Source organism: Erythrolamprus reginae, chromosome 6 (genome assembly GCF_031021105.1).
Source record: "Erythrolamprus reginae isolate rEryReg1 chromosome 6, rEryReg1.hap1, whole genome shotgun sequence".
Classification (NCBI taxonomy): domain Eukaryota; kingdom Metazoa; phylum Chordata; class Lepidosauria; order Squamata; family Dipsadidae; genus Erythrolamprus; species Erythrolamprus reginae.
In genome coordinates, this window is record NC_091955.1 from 13,442,312 (window position 1) to 13,462,324 (window position 20,013).

Sequence of the window (20,013 nt, forward strand, 5' to 3'; positions counted from 1 at the left end):
CCAATTTATTTTTTTTTAATAATATTTTTTTTAATTAAATTTTATTACAACAACAACAAAAAATTACTTAAAAGAAAACGTGCCCAACACCAATAAAACCCCACCACCATTTAGGGGGTTAAATTATTTGCAATAAGTTTCGATTTCTTCCTTAGCTCCAGTTTACATTTCTTTACATACAAAAAGTGATTGGAATTTATTTTTCACATTGTCGTCATAAATTCTACTTAAGATATAATTTTTCACCTTATTCCATCGTGCCATCAGCTTCTCCAATTTATTTTCATCAAAGTTATTTAATCTTATTTCCATAATTTCGAAGTGGATGTGGTCCACCATGTACCAGTACCAATTCTGGATTGTCCATTTATTGCTATCCTTCCACCCTAATACCACTACTGCTTGAGCTCTTTCCAAAGCTGCTGTTTTGATTTCTTTAAATTCTCATAATTCCTCATATTTAACTAGTGTTGCTAATTCTTTCGTAATTATCCAATTAATGTTTAGCATATTATTTATTTCCTTCCTTCCTTCCAAAATTTTTGAACTTCAACACATTCCCAGATGTGTAGTTTCTGAACACTCTTCAAAGGTAGCCCCTTGTAGAGAGCATTGCAGTAGTCGAACCTCGATAACCTCGTTTTGACTGTGAGTGAAGACTCCTTGTCCAAATATGCAAACACTGCCAATACTGTATATTCAATACAAATTTGCAAATATCTTTTTTAAAAAAATAAGTCCAACTAACCTTGTTGGACTTATTTTTTAAAAAAAGAAAAAATTAATAACTTAAGAGCAATGTTTTATATAGAGATCAATTCCCCATTCACTTCCTTTTTTAAAAAAAAATCACAGCAGCTATAACCGGATTATATTCTCCTTCTTAGGCAAGAATCACTTGAGTCTAATTTGGACACACATTTTTCAGAAGTTTGCATAATTTATGGTACTGAGGCCTGGCTTGGAGCCAAGAAAGTCCTGATTTTGCTCAGCTTAGTATGGTTTGGGAAATTTCAGAAGCTGCTCTGGCTTTTTCAAAAATATTAAAAGGACAATCTTAAAAAAAAAAAGCAACTTGATATGATTGGATTGGATGAATGTATGCAAGTGTTCATGGGGTCTTTTAAATGTTTTTAGTAAATTTTCATATTTTAGAGATGTTAGATTTCTTATATATAGTTATATTAATGTTGTACACCGCCCTGAGTCACCTCGAGAAGTGTGGCATAGAAATCTAACAAACAAACAAACAAATAAATAAATAAATAAACTAAGTGAACAAACTTCTCCCTCCCCCAACTCAGCATCAAGTAACATTCTCTGATTTGAACACAAGAACAAGGGGACACAATCTGAAGTTAGCTGGGGGAAAGATCAAAAGCAACGTGAGAAAATATTATTTTACTGAAAGAGTAGTAGATCCTTGGAACAAACTTCCAGCAGACGTGGTTGGTAAATCCACAGTAACGGAATTTAAACATGCCTGGGATAAACATATATCCATCCTAAGATAAAGTACAGAAAGTAGTATAAGGGCAGATTAGATGGATCATGAGGTCTTTTTCTGCCGTCTGTCTTCTATGTTTCTATGTTTCTATGTCCCCACCCCCAAGTTGGAACTATACCACAGAAACCACCTGACTGTAAAAAAAAAAGAAAGAAAGAATGTAGCTCATGTTATATTGATGTACCTTATGTTTATTCAGAAAAAAATATTCAAGGTAGCTCAAACCAAGCTGCAAATCAAAACATGCACACTCAAAAATAGGAATCAACAACAATAGCAATTTCTCTATTTAACTCCCCAAACCACAGCGCAACGTCTGGAATTGCTTTGTTAGATGTCATCTGAATTCAGATGTAATCTGAACCAATTTTACAGACGAAATGTCTGTGATTTACTTGTGCTTCCTATTCTTAAGGTTAAATTTCTTTCAGCTTTCAATCTGGGAAACCTATTGCAGCTCGATAGAAAAACCAGAAATGAAAATCTATGGTAAAAACAACAGCAGCAGCAGATTCTGTGTAGTATAATTTACATTTAATTAGATTAGCTTTTTATTTGAGTAGGCCAAAGGAGCTAAAAGCAATAGGTTAACTGCAAGGAGGTTAGGTTAAGAATTTTATAGTAAATAAAGATTGCATTTGGGAGAATATTGTAGAGAACTAAGCCAGGAAAAAGTAGACGTTTGTAAACAACTCTCCAAGTTGTTCAATAATTGTATGCTTACTTGCCACCAAGTTGTCAACTCTTAGTGACCATATAGATGTTCTCCCTAATGAACCATAATCTGGTCTTTAGCATTTCCAAAGGTGTCCTCATTGCCATTGTAACTTATTTATTTTATTTTTTTAATTTATTTTGTCCAATACATAATACACATTGAAGAGAATAGATATGTAGTAATATAAATAAAGAAAAGAATAGAAAAAAAGATATAAAAGTATAGGTGAACATATTTGAAAGGAAGAAAAGATAAATGAGATAAGGAGAGACAATTGGACAGGGGACGGAAGGCACACTGGTGCACTTATGCACGCCCCTTACTGACCTCTAAGGAACCTGGAGAGATCAATTGTGGATAGTCTAAGGGAAAAAGGTTGGGGGTTAGGGGTTGACACTACTGAGTCAGGTAATGAGTTCCACGCTTCGACAACTTGGTTGCTGAAGTCATATTTTTTACAGTCAAGTTTGGAGCGGTTAATAATAAGTTTGAATCTGTTGCATGCTCTTGTGTTGTTGCGGTTGAAGCTGAAGTAGTCATTGACAGGTAGAACGTTGCAGCATATGATCTTGTGGGCAATACTTAGATCGTGTTTTAGGCATCGTAGTTCTAAGCTTTCTAGACCAGTGATTTTCAACCTTTTTTGAGCCGTGGCACATTTTTTACATTTACAAAATCCTGGGGCACACCACCAACCAAAATGACACAAAATGACACTCTAAGACACTCTCCTCTCTTTTTCCATCCCTGTCTCCTCCCCACCCTTGTGTGTGTTTGTGTGTGTATATACATACTCTTGAACCATTTCCCAAAACAGGTGAGGGCTGGGTTTTTTTCTCTCTTATTCTTTGGGTGCTTTTTATCATATGCTTTAAATCAAGAGTCACTTCTTTCTCTCTTTTGTTTCTCTCTCTTTCCTGTCATTCTCTGCCTCAATCATTTTCTCATTTCTCTTTTTTCCTCCCCTTTTTGCTCATTTCTCTCTCTCTCTCCTTTCCTCTCCTTTTCTCTCTCTCTTGCTTGCTTTCTCTCTCACTCTTGCTTTCTCTCTCTTTCTCTCTTCTTTCCCTCTTGCTTTCTCTCTCTCTCATTCTCTTTCTCTCTCTCTTTCTCTCTCTTGCTTTCTTTCTCTCTCTTTCTCTCTCTCTTTCTTTCTCACTCACTCTCTCAGCAAAAAGTTGTGAGACTGGAACCTGAGCTTCCTTCTTCGCGGCACACCTGACCATGTCTCGCGGCACACTAGTGTGCCACGGCACACTGGTTGAAAAACACTGTTCTAGACCTAGGATTGATAGTCTGCTTTCGTAGGGTATTATGTTTTGAGTGGAGGAGTGAAGGGCTCTTCTGGTGAAGTATCTTTGGACATTTTCAAGGGTGTTGATGTTCGAGATGAGTATGGGTTCCAGACAGATGAACTGTATTCAAGGATGGGTCTGGCAAAAGTTTTGTAGGCTCTGGTGAGTAGTGTGAGATTGCCAGAGCAGAAGCTGCGTAGGATCAGGTTAACAATTCTAAAAGCCTTTTTGGCGATATTGTTGCAGTGGGCTTTGACACTTAGATCATTTGATATTAGTATTCCAAGGTCTTTAACTGAGTGGGAGTTGGCCATGAGATTTTGTTTATTCAGTTTATATATGAGGTTTGGATTCTTTTGCCCATGTGGAGGTTAGAACGTTTGCTGGTTGATGTTTGAAGTTGCCAGGTGTTAGACCAATCTGAGACAAAGTCGAGGTCTTTTTGGAGAGTAGATTTGTTGTCCGTGGTGTTGAAAAGTTTTACATCATTGGTGAAAAGAACACAGTTGCTTGTGATATGATCGCAGAGGTCGTTGAGGTAGAGAATGAATAGAGTAGGTCCTAGTATGCTGCCTTGGGGAACGCCACTTTTAACCGGGACAGAGGTGGAAATGGCACTTTCAATTTTGACAACTTGTTGCCTGTTTGACAGGAATGCAGTAATCCAGCTGTGGAGGAATCCTGAGATGCCATAAGATTTGAGTTTTAGGAGTAGTTTGTCATGGACCACTGAATCGAAGGCTTTGCAAAAGTCAATATAAATTGCATCAATGGATTTTCCTCGATCTAGGTGGGTAGTCCATATGTTTTTGCAGTGAAGTAGTTGAAGGTTGCAGGATAATTTCTTTCTGAATCCAAATTGTTTGTTAGAGAGTAGGTTATTAGATTCTAAGTAAAGGGTGATTGATTGATTTATAATTGAGTCCATCCACCTTATTTCCCTGCTGTCTTCTTCCCTTTCTTTCACCTTTCCCAGTATTAGTCTTTTCTAGAGGACATACCATATTTTTTCAGAAGATAAGATGCACCAGAGTATAAGATGCTCCTTGGTTTTGGGGGAGGAACATAAGGGCAAAAAATTCTGCCTCTGCCTACCAGCAATTTGCCTCCCAGCAAAGAGCAGAGATGATATACACTGTTTCCTATGTATTTCCATGGATGTGGGACTGACCCATAGAAATAGCAAAGAATTGCAGAAATGTACATTATGGCAGTACAGTGGTACCTCTACCTAAGAACGCCCCTACTTACAAACTTTTCTAGATAAGAACCGGGTTTCAAGATTTTTTTTGGCTTCTTCTCAAGAACCATTTTCCACTTACAAACCCGAGCCTCCGAAACTGTAACCGGAAAAGGCAGGGAGAAGCCTCCGTGGGGCCTCTCTAGGAATCTCCTGGGAGGAAAGAGGGCCGGAAAAGGTGGGGAGAAGCCTCCATGGGCCCTCTCCAGGAATCTCCCTGTGGTTTCCCCAATCGCACACATTATTTCCTATGGGAAAAATCCCAGCAACCGGTTAGGTCCCACAGAGTTGGCCTTCTCCAGGTCCCGTTGATGAAACAATGTCGTCTGGCGGGACCCAGGGGAAGAGTCTTCTCTGTGGTGGTCCCGACCCTCTGGAATCAACTCCCCCCGGAGATTAGGACTGCCCCCACCCTCCTTGCCTTTCGCAAACTCCTTAAAACCCACCTCTGTCATCAGGCTTGAGGAAATTGATTCCCCTGGTTTGTTTCCGTTTTATGCATGGTCTGTATGAGATGTATGATTGCTTTTCATATTAAGGGTTTTTAAATTGTTTTAGTCATTGGATTTGTACTGTTTTGTTGTTGTGAGCTGCTCCGAGTCTCCAGAGAGGGGCGGCATACAAATCTAATTAATAATAATAATAATAATAATAATAATAATAATCATCATCATCATCATCATCATCATCATCATCTAATTAGATATTATTTGGAATGTTATTCTGATTGTTACGTGTATGACTTGGACTGTTGATCAGACTGTGCTATTTCTTCAAGTAAACTTAACTTCTGTTAGTGTATCTGTGTGTGACTGGATAGGTTATTCGTACCTATTCCAATATAAACATGTCTGTGTGCACATCCTCGATAAACAAGGATTACTCTGTGCATACATTAACAGCCCCAGTTCAGGTGAACCGGTAAGGGTGGTATGCTCAGAAGATTTTGCACAAGTGCAGAAGCACTGCGTACACATTATTATTATTATTATTATTATTATTATTATTATTATTATTTATTGGATTTGTATGCTGCCCCTCTCCGCAGACTCGGGGCGGCTAACAACAATAATAAAACAGTATATAATAGTAATCCAATACTAAAAACAGTTAAAAACCCATTATTATAAAAACCAAACATACATACAGACATACCATGCATAAAATTGTAAAGGCCTAGGGGGAAAGGCTATCTCAATTCCACCATGCCTGGCAGCAGAGGTGGGCTTTAAGCAGCTTACAAAAGGCAAGGAGGGTGAGGGCAATTCTAATCTCTGGCGGGAGTTGGTTCCAGAGGGCCAGGGCCGCCACAGAGAAGGCTCTTCCCCTGGGTCCCGCCAAGCGACATTGTTTAGTTGACGGGACCTGGAGAAGACCTACTCTGTGGGACCTAACCAGTCGCTGGGATTCGTGCAGCAGAAGGCAGTCCCTGAGATAATCTGGTCCGGTGCCATGAAGGGCTTTATAGGTCATAACCAATACTTTGAATTGTGACCGGAAACTGATCGGCAACCAATGCAGACTGCGGAGTGTTGGTGTAACATGGGCATATTTGGGAAAGCCCATGATTGCTCTCGCAGCTGCATTCTGCACGATCTGAAGTTTCCGAACACTTTTCAAAGGTAGCCCCATGTAGAGAGCGTTTCAAACTGGTAGCGAAAGTAAGTGAAACCCATTACTGGTGTATTACTTGGAACCCTGACAGATATGACTTCAGTAAAAGGAATCCATTCTTGCTAGCAGTCAGAGCCGACTTCTTATCATTAATTTTGATTGCAAACCCCATTAGTGGTACTATAAACATTTAATCCAAGAACAACAACAACCAAAACAATAAGTCTTAGTTTCTACTTACACATAACAAGCAGTACCCATATAAATTAATGTTGAAAGTTATTGCTGCTTGATCATGAAACTCCCAGCATGGGGATATTACAGACGATTTAAAAAAAAAGAAAAAGGCAGAACTATAAAAGCGTCTTTTGCACCGAAAAATTAAACTTTCATCTGACGTAAGGATTTGTTGCCAGAGACGGCGAAAAGCATCCAAATGAGATGTTTTTAATCAAAAGTGAAAACATTGTATCAGTCAGCCTTGAAAGTTTCCAAAATAAATTCCAGCAGACTACTAATTAGTTACTTAGTATTTATTGCCTTATGCTTCAAATAATTAGACACTATTTTATCAAGCTAGAACAACTGTGAGGCTTGGAACTCCACTTCATTAGTTAAATAGCAGTAAAATTGTTTATGCAAGATGGAATGTTATTCCACTGTTTCTCTCCGGTCACATTTATTACTTTCTGCATCAAACCGCAGAAGATCTCATTTGTTCTCCTAACTAGCATTTTAAATAGGCCAAAAACATGTACCATTTTTCAAAGGTATCGTGAGCATGAGTGAAAAATTTGGCCACAGCTAATATATGAATTTATTCCAATGGTTTCTGATACAATTACGTGAATGTGAAATACTCATTAAGAAATTATTATTATTTTTATTATCTCTTTTATTGATTAAACACGGGACTCAGTCAACTGAACATTTTAAAAAGTGTCACAAATACCACTGACTGGGGCCAATGGTTGATACGGGTTGTTGCCAGCATCCTAGGCATCAACCAAGTATCTTCTTAAAATATAGGACGTTCCAAGTAGGGCATTTTTTTGTAGTTCCACTAGTCTTATTTCAGGAAGCTGCAATTTCTTGCTGTGTTTTGTGAAATTCTGGGACAAGCTTCCTCCTCCCAGCATCCAGAGAAAGGAAATAGTTTATTCACTCTGAGCCATCCAGAGTGAATAAAGTGTTTCCTTTCTCTGGGCTCCAGGAGGAGGAAGCTTCTCCCAGTGCCCAGAGAAAGGAAACACTTTATTCGCTCTGAGCCATCCAGAGTGAATAAAGTGTTTCCTTTCTCTGGGCATGGAGAGAAGCTTCCTTGTCCCAATGCCCAGAGAAAGGAAACACTTTATTTGCTCTGAGCCATCCAGAGTGAATAAAGTGTTTCCTTTCTCTGGGCACCAGGAGGAGGAAGCTTCTCCCAGCACCCAGAGAAAGGAAATGCTTTATTTGCTCTGAGCCATCCAGAGTGAATAAAGTGTTTCCTTTCTCTGGGCGCCAGGAGGAGGAAGCTTCTCCCAGCACCCAAAGAAAGGAAATGGTTTATTCACTCTGAGCCATCCATAGTGAATAAAGTGTTTCCTTTCTCTGGGCGCCAGGAGAAGGAAGCTTCTCCCAGCACCCAGAGAAAGGAAACACTTTATTCGCTCTGAGCCATCCAGAGTGAATAAAGTGTTTCCTTTCTCTGGGCGCCAGGAGGAGGAAGCTTCTCCCAGCGCCCAGAGAAAGGAAACACTTTATTCGCTCTGAGCTATCCAGAGTGAATAAAGTGTTTCCTTTCTCTGGGCGCCAGGAGGAGGAAGCTTCTCCCAGCACCCAGAGAAAGGAAACGCTTTATTCGCTCTGAGCCATCCAGAGTGAATAAAGTGTTTCCTTTCTCTGGGCGCCAGGAGGAGGAAGCTTCTCCCAGCACCCAGAGAAAGGAAATGGTTTATTCACTCTGAGCCATCCAGAGTGAATAAAGTGTTTCCTTTCTCTGGGCGCCAGGAGAAGGAAGCTTCTCCCAGCACCCAGAGAAAGGAAACACTTTATTCGCTCTGAGCCATCCAGAGTGAATAAAGTGTTTCCTTTCTCTGGGCGCCAGGAGGAGGAAGCTTCTCCCAGTGCCCAGAGAAAGGAAATGGTTTATTCACTCTGAGCCATCCAGAGTGAATAAAGTGTTTCCTTTCTCTGGGCGCCAGGAGGAGGAAGCTTCTCCCAGTGCCCAGAGAAAGGAAACGCTTTATTCACTCTGAGCCATCCAGAGTGAATAAAGTATTTCCTTTCTCTGGGCGCCAGGAGGAGGAAGCTTCTCCCAGCACCCAGAGAAAGGAAACGCTTTATTCGCTCTGGGCAGTCCATAGAAAGGAAAATTGGGACTTTTTAAAAACCCCGCAGGACGCGGGAGAAATCTCTGGTCACCTTACACAAGAACTTCACTGTCTCATATTCAGTAATTTTTACCACTTCGTGCTCCCATGACTTTTTGGACACAGGTATGCCCATCCGCAGGTCGCCACTACCAGTTCGGTCAAACTGGTCCAAACCGGCTGAAAAACCCTTCTGATGCCAAGTAAAAATACCCTCTCAGACTGAGCTGATACATTATGCATGAGAAAAAGAGTTTAATTATGCTGGATTGTGTTCTTGTTTTCTAAGCTCTATCATCAGCTGAGAATAAGTGTGCCAGAAGTTAATAAACCATCTGCCTTGTTCACAAATCAAGGTAGCCTGAATTCTGATAGATAACCCAGCTAGAATCCAACGTTAAGAGCAGAAAATTACAACCTGGGGATAGTCAAAATATTTACTGAAGCAAGAGATTTACGGAAGCCAGCTGATTTCATAGCAAGATTATTGACAAAGATTTCATTTAGAAGGCTTTCCTCTTACAGGGTCTGCCGAAGCATAAACTAAGGGGAAGAGTCTTCTCTGTGGCGGCCCCAGCCCTCTGAAACCAACTCCCCCCAGAGATTAGAACGGCCCCCACCCTCCTTTTCTTTCGCAAATTACTTAAGACCCACCTTTGTCGCCAGGCATGGGGGAGTTAAGTTATCCTTTCCCCCTAGGCTATTACAAGTTATGCATGGTATGTTTGTGTGTATGTTTGGTTTTTTTATAATAAGGGTTTTTTAGTTGTTTTTATTAATTGGATTGTTCATGTTGTTTTACCACTGTTGTTGTTCTGTCTGGGTCACTTCAGAAGCCAATACCAACCCAAAAAGAGAAGCCAGACACACTGGTAAAAGGCAAAGGCAGTTTATATAATTCAAGGAAAACACAGGTAACAGAAAATGTCCTTACAAACAGGAAAAACGCTGGAACTTCAAATATATACACGAAGGGAATAGTCCATGAAGCAATACCAGATTCTTGCTGCCAAGACGAAGCTGTAGATAGCAAACAGACGCCTCCCACGAGTCTTCCAGACGGCGAGGCCACAAGTCAAGATCAGAGACGCTGAGAATCAAAACAGGTCACCGCAGCTCCAATTGATAACACTCCACATGGCTTCAAGGCCTTGCCTGCCTTTTAAACCCTGCTGATGAGGACCACACCCAAACCCAGCTGTTTCTAATTCAATGGTGAAAATATTTCTTTAACTGCTCCTTCCGTTGCTGTGAACGTCTCTGTCTCATGTCAATGACAGCTTGTGCGTCATCACCTAATGACTCCAAGCTACTGGCTGGGGAGAGCCCCCCCCCCGGGGCTCTCATGCTGTTCTCCTTCATCCCATTCCTGACTCTCCTCTCCCCCGTCTGACTGTTCAGCCCCCTCCTCTGCGCTGTTATCCTCCTCCGGGCATGGAGCCAGCAGAGACACAGCTGGTCCCTGAGCAGCCTCAGGCTGAATCACAACAGTTGTTAGCCGCCCTGAGTCTGCGGAGAGGGGCGGCATACAAATCCAATAAATAATAATAATAAATAATAATAATAAAAGGTTTTTGGTGCAACCGTATAGGGTGGCATTCGGCTGACCTTGACTAATCACAGAAGGGTTTATGCTGGTTGTGATCTGCATTGGAAACCAGCAAGAGAAACCTCAATGCATGAGCAGTATTGGACAGCCAATAACTGCAGTATCTGGATGTTCCTGGGCAGCTGGTGCAGGTGTGTGTGCTCCTGACACATGCTCGATCATGCTCCACGTGAAATTTGGCTTCTGCGCATACGTAGCAAGCCAAATCTCATGAGATTTCGGCTCTTTTCACCCATATTTTTGCTTCTGCGCATGCACAGAAGTTTAAAAAAATGGCAAAAATAGCCATATTCTCATGAATGCAAGTGAGATTTCGGCTATTTTTGCTGGGAATTTGCTTCCGCGCATGCACGGAAGCAAAAACCATTGATTTTCGCTGAAATCTGTCCGTCGTGCCATTCCTGGGCTGAAATCCCTGGAGTGGGGAGGGAATGTGGATTTTGCAGGATCCTTCACCTGGAGTGGGGAGGGAATGGGGATTTTGCAGGATCCTTCCCCCAGGGCAGGGTGAGAATGGAGATTTTGCAGGATCCTTCCCCTGGAGTGGGGAGGGAATGGGGATTTTGCAGGATCCTTCCCCTAGGGCAGGGTGAGAATGGAGATTTTGCAGGATCCTTCCCCTGGAGTGGGGAGGGAATGGGGATTTTGCAGGATCCTTCCCCTAGGGCAGGGTGAGAATGGATATTTTGCAGGATCCTTCCCCTGGAGTGGGGAGGGAATGGGGATTTTGCAGGATCCTTCCCTTAGGGCAGGGTGAGAATGGAGATTTTGCAGGATCCTTCTCCTGGAGTGGGAACGGAATGGGGATTTTGCAGGATCCTTCCCTTAGGGCAGGATGAGAATGGAGATTTTGCAGGATCCTTCCCCTGGAGTGGGGAGGGAATGGAGATTTTGCAGGATCCTTCCCCTGCCATGCCCATCAAGCCACACCACACCTACCAAGCCAGAGTCACAGAACCAGTAGTAAGAAAAAATTGGATTTCACCATTGGTGCAGAGCAGTGGTCAACTTCTGATAAAAGAGAAGAAATGTCCCCGGGTAGTTTCCCTGGAGGAACGGGGATGCAATGTCTTCATCCAAGGGCCAAGGCGGAGAGGGGCGGCATACAAATCCAATAAATAAATAGATAGATAGATAGATAGATAGATAGATAGATAGATAGATAGATAGATAGATAGATAGATAGAAAGATAGATAGATAGACAGACAAACAAACAAACAAACAAACAAACAAATAAACAAATAAACAAACCAACCAACCAACCAAACAACCAAACAACCAATCAATCTGCTGTTGGTAAGTCCTGGTCTCGAGAGAAAGACTGGGCCACAGACAAGACTCCTGACTGGGGAATTCTGGGAGTTGAAGTCCATCCACCTTTAAGTTGTCAAAGTTGAAAAAACACTGGCTTCTTAATCTATCAGAAAACAAAATATATCAGCAAAGGAAACTCAAAGCAGAGCCAGTTAATAAGCAGAGTAAAATCAGCATTTACAAAGTCTGACACTTGTCAGGGGTGGTGCCCTGGATTTATTCTTGCACCGTGAAGATGTTGGAACATAACAGCTGTGCAAGATAATGTTAGTCATCACAATGTTGATTATATGATTTGCTCTTTTGGGTTAGGTTGCTCCTATTTTCTGATCTTGAAGCAGCAAGATTTAAAATTCGGTTTAAAAGCAAATACATTACAAAGCGAGATTGTCTTAGTTGGCTCTTTTCTTAACAGCTGCTAGTTAGGAATCAGGAAAGAGGCTTTAGATCTGAACCAAATCTTCTTAGGTTGGCTTGCTTGCCTCCCAAGGACAATCCCACCTGTCTGTCCATCACCCTGGGGGGGGGGATTATTGACCCTCTCGGAGAGGGTCCGCAACTTGGGCATCCTCCTCGATCCACAGCTCACATTAGAGAACCATCTTTCAGCTGTGGCGAGGGGGGCGTTTGCCCAGGTTCGCCTGGTGCACCAGTTGCGGCCCTAATTGGACCGGGAGTCACTGCTCACAGTCACTCATGCCCTCATCACCTCGAGGTTTGACTACTGTAATGCTCTCTACATGGGGCTACCTTTGAAAAGTGTTCGGAAACTTCAGATCGTGCAGAATGCAGCTGCGAGAGCAGTCATGGGCTTCCCTAGGTATGCCCATGTTACACCAACACTCCGCAGTCTGCATTGGTTGCCGATCAATTTCCGGTCACAATTCAAAGTGTTTGTTATGACCTTTAAAGCCCTTCATGGCATCGGACCAGAATATCTCCGAGACCGCCTTCTGCCGCATGAATCCCAGCGACCGATTAGGCCTTCTCCGGGTCCCGTCAACTAAACAATGTCGGTTGGCGGGCCCCAGGGGAAGAGCCTTCTCTGTGGCGGCCCCGACCCTTTGGAACCAGCTCCCCCCAGAGATTAGAACTGTCCCTACCCTCCTTGCCTTTTGCAAACTCCTTTGTCATCAGGCATGGGGGAACTGAGATATCTCCCCTGGGCCTATACGATTTATGTATGGTATGTTTGTATGTATGTCTGCTTAATAATGGGTTTTTAAAAATATTTTAAATTGTAAATTATTAGATTTGTTATAAACTGTTTTTATTGTGTTGTGAGCTGCCCCGAGTCTACGGAAAGGGGCGGCATACAAATGTAATAAATAATAAAATAATAATAAAATGAAAATCTCTCTTGATGTCTAGAATGTTTCCTGCCTATGGGCCACATCATTCTGATTCCCTATTAATGTTTCGCCGGTGTTGTTTTCTTTTCGGCTGCTGCTATTTCCTTCTTCTAATACTGTATGTTGTTAGATTTACTTAAAGTTTACTTAAGCATTTATTTATTTATTTGTTTATTTGTTTGTTTGTTTGTCTGTCAAATATGTACACAATACTAGGCATTGGTATAAACATAATCATTAGCAACAGGTAAGTTAGGCAAGGGGGCAGTATCATAGTCGTGATGGGCTCCTACAGGTATGGTCAGGTATGTAGAACTGGTAGGAAATAAATTGTTCAGGTATGCAGAACTGGTAGGAAATAAATTGTTCAGGTACGCAGAACTGGTAGGAAATAAATTGTTCAGGTATGCAGAACTGGTAGGAAATAAATTGTTCAGGTATGCAGAACTGGTAGGAAATAAATTGTTCAGGTATGCAGAACTGGTAGGAAATAAATTGTTCAGGTATGCAGAACTGGTAGGAAATAAATTGTTCAGGTATGCAGAACTGGTAGGAAATAAATTGTTCAGGTATGTAGAACTGGTAGGAAATAAATTGTTCAGGTATGTAGAACTGGTAGGAAATAAATTGTTCAGGTATGCAGAACTGGTAGGAAATAAATTGTTCAGGTATGTAGAACTGGTAGGAAATAAATTGTTCAGGTATGCAGAACTGGTAGGAAATAAATTGTTCAGGTATGCAGAACTGGTAGGAAATAAATTGTTCAGGTATGTAGAACTGGTAGGAAATAAATTGTTCAGGTATGCAGAACTGGTAGGAAATAAATTGTTCAGGTATGCAGAACTGGTAGGAAATAAATTGTTCAGGTATGTAGAACTGGTAGGAAATAAATTGTTCAGGTATGTAGAACTGGTAGGAAATAAATTGTTCAGGTATGCAGAACTGGTAGGAAATAAATTGTTCAGGTATGTAGAACTGGTAGGAAATAAATTGTTCAGGTATGTAGAACTGGTAGGAAATAAATTGTTCAGGTATGTAGAACTGGTAGGAAATAAATTGTTCAGGTATGCAGAACTGGTAGGAAATAAATTGTTCAGGTATGTAGAACTGGTAGGAAATAAATTGTTCAGGTATGTAGGACTGGTAGGAAATAAATTGTTCAGGTATGTAGAACTGGTAGGAAATAAATTGTTCAGGTATGTAGAACTGGTAGGAAATAAATTGTTCAGGTATGCAGAACTGGTAGGAAATAAATTGTTCAGGTATGTAGAACTGGTAGGAAATAAATTGTTCAGGTATGTAGAACTGGTAGGAAATAAATTGTTCAGGTATGCAGAACTGGTAGGAAATAAATTGTTCAGGTATGCAGAACTGGTAGGAAATAAATTGTTCAGGTATGTAGAACTGGTAGGAAATAAATTGTTCAGGTATGTAGAACTGGTAGGAAATAAATTGTTCAGGTATGCAGAACTGGTGGGAAATAAATTGTTCAGGTATGCAGAACTGGTAGGAAATAAATTGTTCAGGTATGCAGAACTGGTAGGAAATAAATTGTTCAGGTATGCAGAACTGGTAGGAAATAAATTGTTCAGGTATGCAGAACTGGTAGGAAATAAATTGTTCAGGTATGCAGAACTGGTAGAAAAACCTTGATTCCCGCCCCCTTTTTTCCCTTCTGGGTTCTGGGTATGTTTTTCCTATGGCATTAAATGGGGTTGAATGTGTATAAATTTAGAAGAGCTGTGTGTGTACATACAGTTTATATAGTAGGTAATGGCATATATGCATAGGATTAAATAGTATATTTTGGATGTTCAGTAATAGTAAATAGATAGAGAAATTGTTATCTCTTTTTTTAAAAGTAAATTTTATTGATTTTTATAAAATAGTTACACAAAACAAACATATAACAGTGCACAGTGCATGTGCCCATCACCTAACAACAAGACACCCCCCATCACCACCACTACCCATACAAGAGGATTCAAAGATTTGGATTTGTTTATCTATAATTCCTTGGCTCTATCTTGCATTGAATATTACTAAAAGAGTGATTGCAGTTTATTTTTCCCATTTACATCACAGATTCTACTCAACATATAATCTTTCACCTTATTCCATCGTACCATCAGCTTCTCCAATTTGTTCTCGTCAAAATTATTTAATCTTATTTCCATAATTTCGAAGTGCATGTGGTCCACCATGTACCAGTACCAATTTTGTAGTGTCCATTTGTGGAATCTTTCCAACCCAATACCACCACCGCTTGAGCGCTTTCCAATGCTGCAGATTTAATTTCCTTGAATTCTCCTAGTTTCCTATGTTTAATTAAAATTGCTATTTCTTTTGTAATTATCCAGTTGATATTTAATATTTTGTTAATTTCATTCTGTACTTCATTCCAGAATTTCTGAATTTCTGCACACTCCCAGAACATATGCATAAAAATTCCCTTTTCTTGGCACCCATGCCAACAATTACCCTTCTCTTTCCCCTGGAAGTGTGCAAGTTGTACTGGTGTATAGTACCATTGATGTAAAATTTTCCTTCTCATCTCTTTAACTCTCGTATTTTTAATCTTATATATATTTTCTACTATTTCTTTCATTTCACTTTCATCTATTTGTAAATCATTTTGCCAGCATCTTGTCAAACTTTTTGTTACTTCCTCTTCCATCTGCAGTAGCATTCTATACATATTACCGGCTTGTGCTTTACTCTCATTAATCTTTTCTCTTATTATTTTTTCTAAGCAATTTTCTTCTCGTAAAAGAGCTTCTTTATTCTCACTTTTATTTAAATATGTGCTTATTGCATTAATCTGCAGCCATTTCTGTTTACCAATCCACCATTCCAATCGAGTTCTACTAACTCTTCCATCTTTCTCATATAATTGTTCAATTCTCGTTATCCCTTTGCTATTTAATACTTTAATAATTCTGCTTATGTCAACATCATCCCCTATATGCAATACATATAACGTTGATAGCTTGGAATTCCTAGTTCCACATTTCCTCTGCCATTTAGACCATATTTCTAAACATGCTTTGAGAGGGTCAATTAAATTACTGATTTCTGTTCTACTCCAGTTTTTAAATAATAACTCTTTATTGTTTATATTATTAATTTCCTTTTCTAAATTTACCCATTTCTTTTCCCCCCATAACTGTAATTCCATTAATCTTTCTATTTGAAATGCTTCTCTATATAGTACTAAGCATGGGCTGCCCCAACCCCCCTCTTTCTCTTGTGCAAACTGCCAATGTTTTCTTATTCTAAGCTTTTTGTTTCCTTCAATCCAAAAATTTAATTTGCTATCCCATTCTCTTAGTTTTGCCCCGGGGAAGATACCCGGTAAAACCTGAAATAAATACATTATTTTTGGTATTATCATCATTTTAAGGGCCCTAATCTTAGCAATTCTTCCCAACTTTTTCCCCTTCCAATTTTTTATCTGCTTCTGAATTTTTTTCCATATTAAATTATAGTTGGCCGTCACTATTTTGATTGGATTCTTAAACAACCAAATTCCTAGATATTTCATTTTTTTACAACCTAATTTCAATCCTGATATTTTTTGTATCTCAATTTGCTCTTTGGGGCCAGTATTTAAACATATTATCTCAGATTTCTCTATATTAACCATAAGTCCCGATTGATCTTTAAATTCCTGGAGCAGTATCATTATTCTTTTCATCATTTCATCATTTCGATTGGGGTTTCAGACATCACTATAGCATCATCTGCAAACAAATTTAATTTCAATTCGAATTTTCCTATTTGGTAACCTCTCCATTCCTTATCATTTCTAATTTTATTTGCTAAAGTCTCAATTGCCAGTACAAATAACATTGGGGATAGTGGGCAACCCTGCTTAGTTCCGTTCTGAATTTTTATCATTTCTGTTCTGTTATCTCTTTGAGGCGAGGAGAGGCCAGGCACCCTAACCCAAAACCTGGACATATGCAGGAGAAGCAAAGCTGTGCATGCAGCTCAACTTTTGTGACCAGTGTGGCATCCTTTACTGTTCTGGTAGCAACCCACTACTGCTTCCAACCCTATTATTCTATGTTCTGTGTTCAATGTACAGTGGTACCTCTACCTAAGAAGGCCTCTACTTAGGAACTTTTCTAGATAAGAACCGGGTATTCAAGATTTTTTTGTCTCTTATCAAGAACCATTTTCCACTTAAAAACCTGAGCCTCCGAAGCTGTAACCGGAAAAGGCAGGGAGAAGCCTCCATGGGGCCTCTCTAGGAGTGTCCTGGGAGGAAACAGGGCTGGAAAAGGCAGGGAGAAGCCTTTGTGGCGCCTCTCTAGGAATGTCCTAGGAGGAAACAGGGCTGGAAAAGGTGGGGAAAAGCCTCTGTGGGGCCTCTCTAGGAATCTCCTGGGAAGAAGCAGGGCCGGAAAAGGTGGGGAGAAGCTTCCGTGGGGCCTCTCTAGGAATCTCCTGGGAGGAAACAGGGCCTCTACCCTCCCTGTGGTTTCCCCAACCGCACACATTATTTGCTTTTGCATTAATTCCTATGGGAAAATTTGTTTCTTTTCTACTTAAGAACCTGGTTCTTAAGAACCTGGTCATGGAACAAATTAAGTTCGTACTTAGAGATACCACTGTACCATCTTTTTATGACTCCAGAAGCAAAACCATCAACAAATACCTGGTTCTTCCACCTTGAATCAGAAGCTGTATGTATCTCCGTTTCCTTTTCTATATGACTAATTACAAGCCCGCCCTAAATTACCTTGATGGAGCAGTGCAATACATTTTGTTCTCGGGCAAGTGTACTCCCAGCTCTGTAGCCCCAGAGATAAAGCAGCCTATATTTCAATCAAACCGTGCACTGCTAAATTCTCCCTGGTACAAGAGCTGTTGAAATTAATGAGCTCTTGAAGAAACAAAGCAACTCCTGAACTTCTCTCTCTTTTCTTTCTTCCTTTCAAAACATTTAATAGGCACAGCCAATGCTCATAAGTGAGTGTTTTTTCTCCAGGACACGTGGAGTTAAATGTCTACTCTTTTTATTAATGTTATCCATGTACAATCTGCTACAAATACAATCTTTTTTTAAAAAAATTTTTTTTTAAATTGGATATAAATATTAAAAATACACTTAGAACATTGATTAAGCTTATACACACATAACGCAAATAAATACATATAAAACAGACATACAAACAAGGCCAAAAAAAAAGAGAAAGAGAAAGAAGAGAAAATGAGGGGGGGGGGGGGGAAGAAAAGAAAAAAAGGAAAAAAAAGGAAAAAAATTCAACTTCTAAATCTCTTCTTTTTACAGTAAACTGTACTGTTGTCATATTTCATACGGTTAAACTGCATTTCTTTTACAGTTTATTAAACTTTCAATGTACAGTGATACCTCGTCTTACAAACGCCTCGTCATACAAACTTTTCGAGATACAAACCCAGGGTTTAAGATTTTTTTGCCTCTTCTTACAAACTATTTTCACCTTACAAACCCACCGCCGCCGCTGGGATGCCCCGCCTCTGGACTTCCATTGCCAGTGAAGCGCCCGTTTTTGCACTGCTGGGATTCCCCTGTGGCTCCCCTCCATGGGAAACACCACCTCCAGACTTCCCTGTTTTTGTAATGCTGCAGGGGAATCCCAGCAGGGGAATCCCAGCAGCGCAAAAAAAGGCGCTTCGCTGGCAAAGGAAGTCCGGAGGTGAGGTTTCCCAGCAAAGGGAGCATCAGTGAAATCGCAGCATCACAAAAACACAGAGGTCCGGAGGTGGGGTTTGGAGGACTTCGGTGTTTTTGCGATGGTGCGATTTCACTGATGCTCCCTTTGCTGGGAAACCTCACCTCCGGACTTCTGTTGCCAGCGAAGCGCCCTTTTTTGCGATGCTGGGATTCCCCTGTAGCATCGCAAAAACACAGAAGTCCGCAGGTGAGGTTTCCCATGGAGGGGAGCCTCAGGGGAATCCCAGCAGTGCAAAAACGGGCGCTTCGGCTGGCAAAGGGGGTGAATTTTGGGCTTGCAGCATTAATCGCTTTTCCATTGATTTCTATGGGAAACATTGTTTCGTCTTACAAACTTTTCACCTTAAGAACCTCGTCCCGGAACCAATTATGTTTGTAAGACAAGGTATCACTGTATTTCCTTATTAATATCATTATCAATATTTTAATATCTACATTTTATATAATATAATCAACGTGCAAATATTAAGATATTATTATTCTCCATTCCCTAGTTCTCTATCTCCATCAATATTTTTACACTTTACAAGTTTCTCCTGTTTCCTCTACTCTCCTCATTTCCTTTCTTTTCTCTACCCAACTATAGAACATATTCCAACTTTCGTAAAATTCTGTGTCTTCTTTGTTGTTCAATGCATATGTTAATTTGTCCAGTTCCGCACAATCTAATTTTTTTTAATAATAGTCCTATCGCTCAGTGTTTCGTTCTGTTTCCAATATTGTGCCATTACTATTCTTGTTGCTGTAAGGATATGCTGAATAATGTACCTATACCATACATGAATTATATAGCCCGGGGGAAGATGTCTCAATTCCCCCATGCCTGACGGCAGAGGTGGGTCTTAAGAAGTTTATGAAAGGCAAGGAGGGTGGGGGCAATCCTAATCTCTGGGGGGAGCTGGTTCCAGAGCGTCGGGGCCGCCACAGAGAAGGCTCTTCCCCTGGGTCCCGCCAGCCGACATTGCATAGTTGATGGGACCTGGAGAAGGCCAACTCTGTGGGACCTTACTGGTCGCTGGGATTCGTGTGGCAAAAGGTGGTCCAGGAGATATTCTGGTCCGATGCCATGAAGGGCTTTATAGGTCATAACCAACACTTTGAATTGTGACCAGAAACTGATCGGCAACCAATGCAGACTGCGGAGTGTTGGTGAAACATGGGCATACCTAGGGAAGCCCATGATTGCTCTCGCAGCTGCATTCTGTACAATCTGAAGTTTCCGAACATTTTTCAAAGGTAGCCCCATGTAGAGAGCATTATAGTAGTCGAGCCTCGAGGTGATGAGGG